This window comes from Mercenaria mercenaria, chromosome 7 (assembly GCF_021730395.1).
Source record: "Mercenaria mercenaria strain notata chromosome 7, MADL_Memer_1, whole genome shotgun sequence".
Classification (NCBI taxonomy): Eukaryota; Metazoa; Mollusca; class Bivalvia; order Venerida; family Veneridae; genus Mercenaria; species Mercenaria mercenaria.
The window spans coordinates 35,732,782-35,746,076 of record NC_069367.1 but is presented as its reverse complement, the minus strand read 5'-3'; the positions used below and the strand labels follow the sequence as shown (position 1 = coordinate 35,746,076).

Here is a 13,295-nt window from a genome sequence, read left to right as displayed (position 1 = left end):
TTCATTTGGAAATAGTTATTATTAAAAAGCGTCTTAAATTCATAGATATTTACGATCGCTAAGTACTTGACACTGTCCTTATGTACCAATGACCTGTATTGCAAACAAGATCTAGCTCACTGCAATAAACTTGGTAACTATCACAAACTGTTCAGGTCAATATGTTAACAATCCAGTAAGATATACAGCTCTAATGTGAACATGACCTATCTATGTTTTATATATATTTATATATATATTCAAAGACAGATATGTAATGTACAAAAATAAATATATGAAATGATTAAAACAAATGCATGTGTTATCTAAAGGTCGGCATTTTTTCACACTACACTAGGTGATGATACGGAATAATTTTCATCTTTGGACCACACAGGGCTTTGATATCTGACACTTTTTCCTAGTGCTGAAACATTATTAAATGTAGGACATTTTGCGCTTTGAAATCATATGGTCTTATTGCCTTTTCTTAAATGCAATAAACTTAGAAGAAAACCCCTTTGCGTTTGTTGTATCAGTCATTTATAATACAGTCGATCTTCGTCAACTCTTAACTCGACGGGACCAGCAATTTTTTTTCAAGCTATCGGTTGTTCGAGCCATGGAACAAAATTCATTAAACAATGATTTTTCTGAGACCTGACGACGAGTTCAAGAGAAGGGTGGTGTACGAATTACCCGAGTTCGAGTCAACGAGTTTGACTATATTGATAAGAGGTCTAGAAATGAGTTAACATTTCTGGAAAAGACATTAAGAACCTTTAAGGAAAATACTTTATAAAAATTGACTTTTTTGTTCAATGTTGGCATTTTTTTCTGGATACCTCAAATAATACGAGACCGTCTTAACGTTGAACTAAAATGTAAGATCTCCATTCCCTTTCCCAAAGTGGCACTGAGAATTACACATAAACTATATCATTTATAATGAATGGGTGATGTTTTTGAACAAGTAATAATGCACGCTTTATACCAAAAAAATCATTCGATAGTATACATGGGTAACGATATAAACTAAGAATGTTTTAATATCTTGGTCAGTTTTTATTTATCGTTATATATCGGTATTTTCTTATATATTAACAATATCAAGTTTCAGTTAACATGAACGTACCATAGCAGTATTTATAACAAATAATATATACAGAACAATTAACTTCACTTAGACAAAAGTTTCACCTTTAGATATATAACATTTAGTCCAGTAAATTGTTGTGTTTTTTTCTATCATTTTTTAGTCTTACATAATAATGCACGTTGCTTATATCTAACACATGCAAAAGTAAAATCACAAAAAAACATAGCTGAATTAAGACAGTAGTTGAACTAACTACGATACTTGCATTTCCCAACAATTGTGAGAAACAGGTCAAAAGTGAACGTTATAAATAATATGGACATTCACACCATATTATGAAACTGTAACAAACGTCTGTAGAAATGTGACTGTTGATTAAAGTTAATGGCTCTATTTGGCCTTTCTGAGCGAATAGCCATTAGGGTATAAAAAATTATGCAAGACATTTTGGAAGATGGTTTTAACCGACACTTTAATGAGCATAGTTCTTTTAAAATAATATTTATACATAAATAAGATGTACTCAAAACGTTTTCACAGACGAATTATCTTTGACCGTTTAATTAAACCCCAGGATAGTACGTCTGACGTTTAGTAATTAATATTGATTGTCATTAACTGATACCACTTATGCTAATATATAGGTTGTCTTAATGCAAGTGCGAATTACAAAATAAAAATGTCTTCCCTATCTTAACATACTTTTATAAACTGTATATGAGCCGCGACACGAGAAAACCAACATAGTGGCTTTGCGACCAGCATGGATCCAGACCAGCCTGCGCATCCACGCAGTCTGGTCATGATCCATGCTGTTCGCTTTCAAAACCTATTGGATTTGGAGAAACTGTTAGCGAACAGTATGGATCCTGACCAGACTGCGCGGATTCGCAGGCTGGTCTGGATTCATGCTGGTCGCAAAGCCACTATGCTGGCTTTCTCTTGGCGCGGCTCATATTATATTCGAAAGCTTGAACATCTATCTTACTTCAATATAGCCACAATGATGTTAAGCTTACAATTAAAAATTCATATTTTTTCTTGCAAGACGGTTTCAATATTGTTGTCAATATCCATGATAGCAAAAGAAAATAGTAGTCAAAATAAAATTTCAATTTAGAGCAAATGACATTGTTAAAAAAGAAAATAGATACTACAGCAAAGAGTAAATTAAGCGTAAATAACTTACATAACAAGAATATGCCACTTATCCACCTTAATGTTTATAAAGTTCATAAGATATTCAACCACTGTGCACGTAGTTTAATTCTATTGAATATCGATTATTAACAGAATGATTTATATTACAAACATCAATATATTTCTTCATTCATTAAAGTTCGAACGCAATAATATCAAGTCCAATAAAGATTTGAATCTATATTTACCGGATGCGCGGGTTTCCGTAGTTGACATTCTTAAAGGGATATTTGTTTTATGTATCAGTCCTATTGTTTTATATTTTATGTTTGCGTGACATCAGTACATAAAATAAGTTTAAACCGTATTGCAGTTAGCAGTATGGCTGGTAAATGCCAAAAGCGTACTTTGTGTTTTGGTTAAAGATATCCACTGCTAATATTTAACAAAATATTGCATATTTAGATATTTACTTCAACCGTAGACAATTCACATCAAATGCATCTATCTTTACTACAGATATGAATTAATTTTGTTTTACCTCACATAAGACTCCTACATTTTCACTAGATAAAAGGTGGTCACGTGGTGAACACCTTTAGTTTTTTGGAGTGTTAGATTTTCGTATCGTTCTTGGCTAAAAATATGTGGTCGATAAAACAAACCAATTAGAGAGTTTGTTAGTGACCCTCAACGGAAATATGTGGGGTCGGTATTATAAAAAGCGGGAACTCGGCTAGCGACCCCTCACTCCCCCGAATTAATCATACTGACCCCAAATATTTCCGTTGAGGGTCTCTAACAAACCCAGTGGTTAACAGTGTATGTAGAGCTACAGCCACAATTAAATGCCATGATTTTTAATACATATGAGCCTTGCCATGAGAAAACCAACATAGTGGGTTTGCGACCAGCATGGATCCAGACCAGCCTGCGCATCCGCGCAGTCTGGTCAGGATCCATGCTGTTCGCTAACAGTTTCTCCAATTCCAATAGGCTTTAAAAGCGAACAGTATGGATCCTGACCAGACTGCGCGGATGCGCAGGCTGGTCTGGATCCATGCTGGTCGCAAAGCCATTATGTTGGTTTTCTCATGGCACGGCTCATATCCAGTTGAGTAGTACACATTAATACCGTACTGACCGTTTTCATGTGTTAACTGTTAATTAATACTTTATTTACATTAACTATATGCAGTAATTGTTCACATTTTCAAATAGGAAATTAGGGTTTAGTATATCTAAAAACAACAATAACAACAACAACAACAATTCGTTGTTGTTCTAAATTTTACAATGAAAGACATATTAGAATCGAAACAATTTTTTGAACAATATTTATACACTCGGGCGGTTAAACGTCGTTCGAAATAATTTCACGAGGGCCCATCGTATAACCGCCCATCGTGTATAGTGTTTAAAACACTGTTTGGCTATAAAATATTTCTTAAATATAAATGACTGAACCAATGAAAAGTTGCACCGTTTCGATCGAGTTTATTATTCAGTCGGATTAATAGAATCAGAGAATTGAATGTGTCTGTTCGGTATTGGCCTAGATTGTGTCAAATATTGCCGACTTTATCATCATACATTATTATATGAAATTTATTCTATATCTATTTTATCTATCCAATCGTGAACGTTCATTTGCAACACGTGACCGTACACTATATTGCCCTATTGGACGCACGTGCGTACAAAAAAAGCCTGTATTTTCCGCATTTGGACGGTTCAAAAGTCCCATTCTAAACATACGATAAAGTCCGAAACGCGTGAGAATGTTCCGAATGTAAATCGGGTGAAGTAGGCGCTGAAATCAGGAAGGCAGAAATACAATATTCAGTGAATCATTTTTTATTTAAACTAAAATAAAATAGATATAGAATAAAATGGTTATTTAACATTGAACTGTACAATACGAGATATATTTGGACTCGTACCCAGCTGGGAAAACCAATATGGTTTTCTCATCTAGGTACTTGTCCAAATTTATCTCTGTATTGTACAGAACAATGTTGAATAACTTAATAATATCGTTTTATGAATTGCTAACATTTTTCATTTGCCCTAAGCATTACTATATTCGCACTAAATGCATGTCATGTATTTCCGGGTAAAACTATGTAATATGATTATGTCTTCGAATAAAGAGAAAAGTGTTAGTGTTAGAAGCATGTAATTTAGGAAGCACAAACAATGTGAGTGTAAAGAAATTGATGTGACACTAAATTTCATATGAGCCGTGCCATGAGAAAATCAACATAGTGGCTTTGCGACCAGCATGGATCCAGACCAGCCTGCGCATCCGCGCAGTCTGGTCAGGATCCATGCTGTTCGCTTTCAAAGCCTATTGGAACTAGAGAAACTATTAGCGGACAGTATGGATCCTGACCAGACTGCGCGGATGCGCAGGCTTGTCTGGATCCATGCTGGTCGCAAAGCCACTATGTTGATTTTCTCATGGCACGGCTCATATGTATTCGTTCGTACCGACAGAAGTTTTCGATACAAATAAATATACAGTGGAACCTGTCTAATCCGAACATGCCCGGACCAGGAAAAAAGTTTGGATTAGAGGGGTTTTCGGATTATAAAGGTTTCTATTTTAGAACGAAAAATTATGCTTTTTGTTACACATGATGTGTAGATTCATCCCTTTGTGAACATACTAATAAAAAAATCATTGAATTTTAAGCAACATGTAGATTGCTTTAGTGTAATGTAAATTTTATGTTAATTCAACTTCTCAATATCACTTATAAACATTTTTTCACCACTCCTACATTTCCAGAAAGTAGCTAAAAGAACAATATTTGACAGTAAGTTCTGGCACTTTGTCTGAAGTAGTCAGTCCCAGAGGAGAAAGAACAAATCATGTAATACTATTTCAACACTATTGTGGAAACAAAAAGGTGATACATTTCCACAAGTATCAGCGAAAGTATACAATGTATATGCGCAAACAATTACAATAACCAGGTAAAAGATGTGTTATTGATCTTTAAAGATGCATCAAATTATATTTTCAGCAGTCTGGTTATAAAGTCACTTGGGTAACACGTCAAGTATTTAAATGAAATAGGAGAACTGTAGGAAGCACCGACATATGAGCCGTGCCATGAGAAAACCAACATAATGGGTTTGCGACCAGCATCCGCGCAGTCTGGTCAGGATCCATGCTGTTCGCTTTTAAAGCCTATTGGAATTGGAGAAACTGTCAGCGAACAGCATGGATCCTTCCCAGTCTGCGCGGATGCGCAGGCTGGTCTAGAGCCATGCTGGTCGCAAACCCACTATGTTGGTTTTCTCATGGCACGGCTCAATTACCATACAGTGTTCATGCAAAACTAATAAAAAAGAAACCTATCGTGAAAACGTAGGCTTGGTAACATTGTAGATTAAATTACAAAGAATTTCATGTGAATTTTATGAACAATTATTACTGGTTCGTGTTGCTGTACGTAGGATAAGCATCCTTTATAATAAAATGTTATTGTTCCGATGCCATCCAAGTCAATTGTGTTTAATACAACAACCTGACACAAGCTTCATGGTTTCATATTCTTCTATTTTCATTTTACAACTTATTTATACAAGGATTATTCATTGAAATTAAAGTATCTTGTCAATAGCAATTGCAATGAATTATGTACCTGAAAATTTTCCGGTCAGACAGCACTTATTCTAATAATAGTAAGATTTCACTAGTTTTTCTCGTAAATGTAGAGTTATTGCTACGTAAAGTCTTATTTTAATATGCATCTTTCCACATTATTGCGAAAACAGCTTTGAATTACTTTCACACACTGTCGTAGATATTGAGATTAAAGCATTCATTTTCAACGTACACTAAGGATGGTTATAAACATAATACTTAAAACTATACAAAGCTTTTATGATGGCAGTACAAAGCTTGTCATATTTGAAGCCAAACCATACGACGAACCGTTTTCATAATTAAAATCTGAAAAGTAGATCCCCCGGAAGCGACGAGCACAAGGCTACCAATAAAGACATTTGGAAATAAGATTCATGAAGAACTATCTCAAATAAATTATACAATTTGGAAAAGATTCCCGACACAGGAAGAGAGAGAAAAAAGACGGAAACAAATGAACCATAATTACTACGTATTAACATTTTGAAAAAGTGAGATAAAGATTAAGAACTAAATGTATAATTTTGCTTTCTTTACCCCTTTTTGCGAATGTCATTCAGTTAATATTTCAACTGTCAATATCTTTTTAAGTGTATTGAATAATCTAAATATCATGCGTCACGCTTCAGTGTGTGTTTAATACTACGTCTAGCTACGGATAGAAACGTAGTAATCCGTATCGATCCGTACCTGAGCCTTACCTCAAAGAAGTAATCTGTATCAATCCGCACACTTGGTCAAAACGTATTCAAGACTTATCCCAAACTTGCAAGTTTCTCCAACTTTTGAACATGCACAAAAGTTTGAGCGATCAGTAGCCATTTGAGCGTGACTTTAGTCCAACTTGATTGAAACTTATTCATCCGTAGTTAAACGTATTAAACGTTGTTATTCGTACTGAAGCGTACTTTGCCGAAGTTTGACATGATGTTAAAGATAACCGAAATGAAAAATCTGGCTACACGTGGCCTATTTATATGAAATTTACCGACCCGCTACTATACCTTAATGCAAACGTAGTCATGCGAATTGATCCGTAGCTGAACGTAGTTATCCGAGGCTGCCCATACTTAAGCGTAGTTCAACGTAGTTCACCGCAGACCTGTCCACGCGCTGAGCAAGTTGCCAGGCGCAGTAAAACGTAGCTCAACGTAGTACGCCGTACCTATCCGTACTTATTCGCGTCCTGTATCTTTTTGTGCCCCGTTTCTCACCATTTTTCCCGCACTAAGGCGTACTGCTCCGTACTTCTCCGTGTCCGCACCCTCACAGACCAATCCCATCCGCACCGTACCTCAACGCACAGACATATCCGTATGTGTGACTGTAGCTTATAGAAATAAATACAGTAGGGTTTGACAAATTCCATGTATAAATACCTAAAACTGCATTTAAAATCTTTAGTAACAGCAGTTTTAAATAAAATTGAAATGTTAGCTATAATAGATATTATCTCTGTATACGTTGAACATTGTTGTTGTAAGACAACATATACGTACTAGTTATGTGTGTGTGTGTGTGTGTGTGTGTGTGCGTGCGTGCGTGCGTACGTGCGTATGTGTGTGCACGTCTGCGTGATGTGGGTTTCGTTTTGGGGAGGCTGCGTTTTTGGAACATGGCATTCCTTGTTTCATATTTTCTTTGTTTTTTCCCAGTTTGCTTTTTTGAAACTTATAGGTTTTCCTAGGTTTGCAGAAAGTATAGTACGGTTTAATATCCATATCGGTTATCACCATGGCATGGTCTGAAATGCCAGGGGCGTTTATACTAGATTTCATACGTGGTGTTGAGTTTGAAGTGAACGCTAGGTCGAGTAGATTTTCATCACGAGTTGGTTCGTTGTGAATTTGAACTAGTCCAAGGTCATTGGATAAGTCTATGAGGTGCTGTTGTACATTTGAGACCTGGGCGTTTATACAATGTTTTAGTGTTAAGAGGTCCCAATCAAAATCAGGACAGTTAAATTCCCCAAACAGTACCAAGTTCTTGGGTTTTTCAGCATTTAAACATTTCATTGATTCTTCTAAATTGTTTAGATCATTTAAATTCCATTTGGGAATATTAAAAGAACCCACATACAAATCTTTTCTACCACGTAAAGAAATTTTCACTAGTTCAAGTTCGCAATCTGTAATAAGATCCGGTAATGTTACTTCGTACAGCTACAAATACCCCGTCCCCGCCAGTACTCCGGTCATTTCGGAAAACAGTCTGAGAATATTTCAGAGTTCAAAATTGCATTTCTTCCGTACGGTTTACCAGGTTTTTTTCCCCACGGAGCAACGATTGGGTCCAATAAATAATGTTTGGTTTGATGTAGTTCACCGCACTTAAAAATTCATCTTTTATTCTAATTTACACTACGGCAGTTTGTGTTTAAAATTCGCAAGTTCTGTTTTTCGGTAAGTTATAAGGCAGTTCCGTTCTTGTATTTGAGCGTTTACTAATATCTAGACGCGTTTTCCGTATCTGTTGGCGACATCACATATTTTAGGCTATTAACAAATGAGTCTGAAATTCGATGTTGCAGTATTTGAAAAACCTGCTTACGTGCAAAACTTTCAGCAAAAAGTCTTAGTTTCATAAGGGCTTAGATTTCAATCTAGAGTAATGTATCTTGTCCCGTGAGGTCACCTTGTCATGCCAGAGACATTTGATAAGTTTAAAGACATTCAGTATAGCTGTTTACATATTAACAAAACTTTGCGACGCGGTTGCCGATGCATCTACTATTTAAAAAAAATCAAACAGGGAAGCAAAACAAATAAAAGGCGTTATCAAGGGATTGTCATTGTGTAACTGTCTTCATTAATGCATAATCTGTTTTAACATTCCTTCATTATGTCGTAAACACTGAAATATCCATGTGTATTTTTTGATGAAAAGGGAATTTAATAATATTTGAATATTTGACGTTTAATACTGATTTGATCTTTAGAGGCATTAAAGTCGACCACACACTTCCGTAGACCTCTTTGTACTTTCTGTATTGGGAGTAGCAGTCAGTCTGGTAAAGAACTGATACAAGAAATTAACCTGTATTTATCATTATGCCTAAACACCGCCTCGATAGCTTAGTAGTAGAACGTCCGCTTCGAGTGCCAGAGTTCGTGGGTTCGATCCCTGGCCGCGGCATACCAAATAAAATCCGTAAAAAGATCCTTTGGCAGCATAAAATGCAACCAAGCAGAAAAATAGCAGGCTCGGTTTGACTGAGTCTGTTTATAGAGGTAATGAAACGTGCAGCGCCTCTAACGCCTCGCTAGCACAAGATAAAGCGGAACTCTATTGTACATCTATTGAATGGACTTCATGATCCCAAAGACGTGAAATAATGGTACCAGTAGCTCCTTTGCTTGGCGCTCAGCATTAAAAGGGAAACTGGCTACTATTCTCTCATAGCCTCACAAATCCACCACAAATGGGGTGTCGATAATAATTAGTATAAGTTGTAGAACTTGCTTCACAATCGACCTAAAATAAATTAGTATAAACCAAACAAGCTGATGTAAAATACTGTGAAGCAGTTCCTAATTCATATGTTCAAAAAGGGACCACCTGTCTTAAAGAACCTTTTCTGTATAGCGCATGGTGCCTTTTGCATCAGAAAAATACACAACTTCAGTTAGTATTTCTACATAATAATTTATATATGCACGCTTTAAAGATATAGTCATGCTATTTTTACAGAATGAAAATTATATAAACTCTTAATGAAATATTACAAAATGTCAAATTTGACTAATTGTCGGGTGGTACCTTTCTGCATTAATGGAACGATATTTATCATCTATCACAAAAGGAATCTGTATTTGTCAGCAGTTTAATGTCTCCCTGTACTTTGACTCATTGCTGTTACATTTTCTGGTCCTTGACCCAAAGCCGATTCAATGATGATTATCATTATGGAGAAAAGCTCCTTCAGGTACAAGTTTGTTCTAAGCAAACTCGAAAGACCACAATAAATAAAGGCTCCTTTCATTTTGCTTGGTTGTTATATAAGAATTAACACTAACACTGTGGTTTAAATATGTTTTATGGTGTATATGTACCGGTTATACCTGACGGACGTTAATAACTTATATAATCAAACAGTCAACAAAAGTCCAAACAGTTTAATATAGATCCGAACAAACAAAACAAAAAAAAAAAAACACAATCACAAAAGTAGTATTATAACAAGCTGTGATTTGTTTTCAAAGGTTGTTGGCCTTAACTTGAGCAGTTTCATGATAACAAGTTTCTATGTATTATAATGTTGACTTTAAAGCACACGCACATACATAAACTATATAATCTGTCGTCTACTTCAAATTATCAGCTTTTAGTGGAGTAACTGAAGTTCACATGTAACAGAATATAACCTTACTGCTGTTTGTTAAACAATGTTGTCACAAAACTATATTATCACAAATAGACAAACCCATTATGGATAACAATTTTTATACAACTTTTTAGAACAATACAGCTTGAATACCGAACTACTTAGACGTTGTGTTGGCAGTTTTCCAACGTTTTATGGTGGAGGAAGAGCCCAGGTGTCTCTACGGGCATTATTTCATCACGTGCTGGCACCTTGGTAGAACCATCTAATTTCCGTAAGCCAGCTGCATGACTTCCTCAAATATAGATTTCTACGCCTAAAGTGAAGCTCGAACCCACATCGGTTAGGGGCAAGTGATTTGAAGTCAGCGAGCTTAACCACTCGGTCACGTAACCATAAAAATGACACACAAAGTCTAAACAGACACGACTCGTATTAAAGTTACAAAAATAAAATGTTACATCATTTTGACACAACATAAAATTTTGCATATTTCAATAATTGTTTTTACATCTCTTTTAATCGAGAAATTTCATGTGACAGAATATGTACTGAATACATTTACAATTTAGTAGCGAATGCCGACATCATTCCACCGTCAACGATATGTGTAGTCCCCGAAACCATTGATGAGAAATCGCTAAGAAGATACAAGATTGGGTACACAATTTCATTCACTTCCGGTATGCGTGCCATTGGTGTCTTTTCGATAAAGGATTTATATACCGGTGACACATCTTTAACGAAATTCTGTACTTGTTCTGTATTAACAAGTGTGGGGTTGACGCTGTTCACTCTAATTTGATGTGGTCCTAACTCCAGCGCGAATTGTTTAGTGATCATATCGAGTGCTGCCTTGTTTGTGTTATATTCTATGGTTTGCGGAAAACTTTGTAGCGATAACACACTGGAAACATTCACAATTGAGCCCGATCTTTTAGCATCTACCATTTTCTTTCCGATGATCTGAATTGTATTGATTGATGCTAAGACACCAGTTTCGAAATACTTATCTAAGGACGCCTTCGAAACATCTAATGCAGGACCAGAAAGTCCTTCCATTACACCAGCGTTATTAACAAGTCCATCTAAAACTTCGATCCCATCAAGTTTGTTTCTCAATTCACCCCAATTCCTTACATCAGCTTGGATTGTGTGTATATTTGAATTTTCCACTTCCAATGTGTCAAGTGTTTCTTGCGTGCGACTAAGTGCATAAACTTTGCATCCTTATTCACATAAAGTCTTAGAGAGAACTCGGCCTATTCCACGACCTGCTCCTGTGACTAGGAATTTCTTTCCAGCCAAATTAAAAGACATATCGATGTTTGCAACGATCACTTCAAATCCTAACACTGCGAATAACAATATCAAACACACACGGACCAACATATCCCATAAGGTTATCGCATAGACTAATTTAATCGGCTGCTTCGTTGATGTATAGTTCAGTCGATTATTATTAGTTGTTATTAGACTCGTCCACGCGTTTAATACTACATATTAACGACTGCTATAACCCAAGAACTATGACGCGCCAGGTGAAAGATAGCAATCGCTGATTGGCTGAGTGTATATATCGATGTAAACGTCACACAGAGCTCCCTTTTATTTTTAGATCTTTATTTTTGGCATCTGCTATAGTCTGTATTCGCTAACACAGGTCAGTGTAACAGACTAAAGTGTTATTTATTATTTATTTAGGCAGTTTCATGAACAATGAGTGTAGTCTTGTTAAAATACAAAATATCAGAAGTGGTGTAAAATAGTATTTATACATGTCCAAATCTTTAAATCTAAGTTCTAGAATCCTGTTCATATTTTGTATGTATATATGTTAAATGTGTGTTATGTAATTGTAAAGCGCAATAGAATATTTTATAATTTTTGCGCGTTATAAATGCCATTTATTTGTATTTGTATTTGTATTATCTGACCATTGACCTTGTATGAATCTATGACATCTTCATGTTTATAAAGGCTTCATTCTCTCGTAATTTGTTGCTCTGCTTCATGCTTTTAGTTCTGTAACTATTTTCAAACTAACCAATGCTAACATTGTCAGCTTTTAGCTTTTTAGCCTTTGACTTTGTGCCACTGTCTGTGGCATGTAAACGTGCTTTGTTTGTTTGTTTGTCTGTTTTGGGTTTAATGCCGTTTTTCAACAGTATTTCAGTTACTAGTATGTTACCTAACCAGAGTTCCTGGATTCTGTACAAACCTGTTCTCCGCAAGAATCTGCCAACTTCCCCACATAAATCAGAGATTGAAGACGACTGATTTCAGACACAATATCGTTTATCAAGTCGTCACGGAGAACATACGCCTCGCCCAGGGCTCGACCTCACGACCCCAAGATCCGTAGATCTGCGCTCTCCCTATTGAGCTAAGCGGGCGGGCTCTAAACGTGCTTTTTTTTTTGGGGGGGAGGGGAAGGTTGGAGGGGGGGGGGGTGTTAACGCCGTTTTTCAACAGTATAACAGTCATGTAACGGCGGGCAGTTAGCCTAACCAGTGTTCCTGGATTCTCTACCAGTACAAACCTGTTCTCCACAAGTAACTGCCAAGCCCCACACATGAATTATCAGTGGTGGAGGAAGAATGATTTCAGACACAATGTCTTTTATCAAATCGTCACGGAGAACATACGCCCCTCCCGAAGATCGAACTCGCGACCCCGCGATCCGTAGATCAACGCTCTCCCTACTGAGCTAAACGGGTAGGCTAAAACGTGCTTTATATCATAATTTCACGGTGAATGGTACTTGCACAATATGCAATGTAAGGCATTTGTTGGGCTCCCTTTAGTGCATATGACCTCAGGGCTCAGGTTAAAAAGCTTGATGTATATAAAGAACTTCATTCCAGTGAAGATTTATTGAATCTGCTCTCCTAGTGTATGAGGAAATGTCATTGGGTGCAATTGTTGATGGCAAATTGATGAATGGATGGATGGATAGACGACAACGGACAAAGGGTGTCAGTTGTTTAGAAATATTAAAAACTCATAAATAGAATGGAAGGTGTTCAGGTTTTACGGTGTCAGAAGAAACGATACAAAGTACAAGTATTTTTATAGTTAAGGGTGTTACT

At 36.3% G+C, this 13,295-nt stretch overlaps 1 protein-coding gene across 3 annotated transcripts in view; it reads right to left on the bottom strand.

Annotated features, from left to right (window-relative positions):
• Positions 1-2,438, bottom strand: part of LOC123554422 (Na(+)/H(+) exchanger beta-like) — a 133,787-nt gene extending 131,349 nt beyond the window's left edge. For 2 of the 3 annotated variants that reach the window (XM_045344562.2, XM_045344564.2), the window contains exon 1: positions 2,268-2,438. The gene's annotated coding sequence lies outside the window, so the exon portion shown is untranslated. The remainder of the gene's footprint in view (positions 1-2,267) is intronic. The other variant, XM_053548101.1, reaches the window with a different exon arrangement.
• Positions 2,439-13,295: the final 10,857 nt, after the last annotated feature.